The sequence below is a fragment of the Pollachius pollachius genome (assembly GCF_949987615.1).
Source record: "Pollachius pollachius genome assembly, chromosome: 9".
Classification (NCBI taxonomy): domain Eukaryota; kingdom Metazoa; phylum Chordata; class Actinopteri; order Gadiformes; family Gadidae; genus Pollachius; species Pollachius pollachius.
Window position 1 is genome coordinate 1,257,077 of NC_136942.1, and position 2,758 is coordinate 1,259,834.

Genomic DNA, 2,758 nt, shown 5'->3' on the forward strand with positions numbered 1-2,758 from the left:
GGGAGAGGGGAGAAGGATCTTATGTGTTGCATTATCGGCACTGGACGTTCAAAACAAGAAACTCTCACACACTTCAAAGGCCGTCCATTAGTCTCTGAGGGGGAGTGGGTCGGACTTGTGAAATCTGAGATGGCGGGAGGGCTGGGTGGGGGAGAGTTTCCTCACAGATAACCTTGGAGATAAGAGCTGGCGGTATAGGTCAGTGGGTCGGCCCCAGTTAAGACGTTTGTGGAGCTGGGGTAAAAGTAAAGGGCAAGGTGTCATGTGGTGCATAGCCCATCCGTCAAAAACTCAAAGGTGTCAATGCTGAGACGCGATCCACATCTTCGTACTCCCCCCACCTGGAAATGATTTAAGGCTTCACTCACTTTTACCTGCATGGCAACAAAAAAAAAGACCTTCCCCCATGACTACAACAGTGGTCAAAGTAAAGAGGACCATTTAGCAGTTGGTGTAGAATAAATAACCCCACCCCAAACAAACCAACTTCGGGTCTGGTGTTGTGGGGCGGGGGGGGAACTCGACCGTCAGCAAACATTCCACAGGAACACCCATTTGATGGTGAAAGCAGAGCAAGCACTCCGGGTCTGCAGCGTCTGGCTGCTTAACGCCATTCACAAACTGAGGTGGGGGGGGGGGGCAGCCTAAACTAGTAGCACATTTCTATGGAAGTGACTGAAAGACTCAATTAGCCTGTTGCTAAATGACCCCAAAGCAGCGCGTCTATGTGTGTGTGGGAAGAGGGCGTAATGAGAGGAAATAGCATAAGTGGCTCCATTCATTGTGCCTTTCGACACAGCGACAACACTGCCTGATGCTGACCACATTTCCTCCTTGCTATTCAGCGGGTTCTAGTACGGCATGTTGCCGCTGTATGTTGGGAAATATATCCCCCGAGTTCACATAGACCAGCACATAAATCAGTCCGAAACCGAGATCCATTGCCTAACCTCTCAATGGCAAAAAAAACAGTGGAACATACCCAGTTATCTGTTGTGATTCATCACAAGCATGTGAAAGTTTAACATCATTGTTTGCAAAACACTTTAGCTTCTAACGTATAAAAGCTTCCATGTCCCAAAATAAGATATGGTAAATTAGATTAACCTCCAAAAGATTGGAGTGCAACCTTGCAATTCCTGCTGCTTTATCAAACCTCTTTGCACAACATTGATACATCATGAGAAACACCGGGCAGCTTTTAGTGTCCCAGTGACCAACATTGGATACACATTTTATTAGCCTCCTCAGACGTTTTTCGGGAAAGTCATTACGAGGGTTTTAACAGGGGTTGAGCTGAGCAGTAGCGAGAAGAATGATGGTCACCCTCCTTAGCTTCCTAACCACCATGTGGTAACAGTCAGACGTGTTTAAAGAGAGGTATACTGTTGCATTGTGAAAGGCGTAACAAAAAACATCTGCAAGGTTATGGTTGTTCATCAACTGACCACGTGAGCGAAAAATGCCGTCTAAATGCCGGCTAAATAGGGCAGAGACAATGCACTTTCAGTCTGAGGTGGACACGAATAAATCTCAGCTCCTAATCTCGAACACCAGACCACTGCAACACCGGTCGAAAACCAAGGAGTTGTGTGTATGTGTGTGTGTGTGTGTATGTGTGTGTGTCAAACGGCCCCCTAAATCACAGTTAAATAATGGCGCATGATATATATATTGCAACACCACCTCTGCTCTGCCCTACATGAAGGGCAAATCCGAGGAGTCCATTAAAAGACCACAAACAGAACTTTTCCACCCTCCGTTTCAATCATAACTCTCTCTGGCTCATAACTCTCCCTTCCTCCTCCCTCCCTCCCCTCTCTCACACTCACTGTCCCCCATTTTTCTCCCAGTATTCTCTCCCGTCTCTGTAATTAAATGTGAAGTCACGCAGGGAGTCATTCTGCAGAGGAGACCCAAACCGCGCCGTACTCCTTCCTGCACCTCAGAGATGGAGCAGCTGGGAGCTATCTGTTTCTGCCGTGTGTGTGTGTGTGTGTGTGTGTGTGTGGGTCTGTGTGTGTGTGTGTGTGTGTGTGTGTGTGTGTGTGTGTGTGTGTCTGTGTGTGTCGGTTTTTACATTGTGTATCTGTGTGTGTATGTGTATATGGGTGTTTACATTGTGTGTGTGTGTGTGTGTGTGTGTGTGTGTGTGTGTGTGTGTGTGTGTGTGTGTGTTTGTGTGTGTGGGTGCATGTGTGTATGTGCAAGCAGGTTTTTACATTGTGTGTGTGTGTGTGTGTGTGTGTGTGTGTGTGTGTGTGTGTGTGTGTGTGTGTGTGTGTGTGTGGGTGCGTGTGTATGTGTGTGCGTGTGTATGTGCAAGCAGGTTTTTATATTGTGTGTGTGCGTATATGTGTATTTTGGTGTTTACCGTGTGTGTGTGTGTGTGTGTGTGTGTGTGTGTGTGTGTGTGTGTGTGTGTGGGACTGTGTGGGACTGTGAGTGACTATGTGTGACTGTGTGTGACTGTGTACGCCTTATCTTTGTACACCGCACTATACTGGGACAAGCACATGCCTCTGTCAGCGATTTATAGTCCCCTAAGTGTCATTGGATGGTAAATGCGTCTTCCCACCTTTTAATCCACTTCTTGAAAACATCCCAGACAGTGCCCGCAGCTTTTCATTAGACACTTACAGCATGCGTGTAAACAGTCAGACACAAGGGGAAGCCCTGTTATGAATCATGCTCTCCCATGTTAGCTTGTCCCTTTTCATGGTCCTTTTCACCCAAGTCGACATCAAACATAACGTCA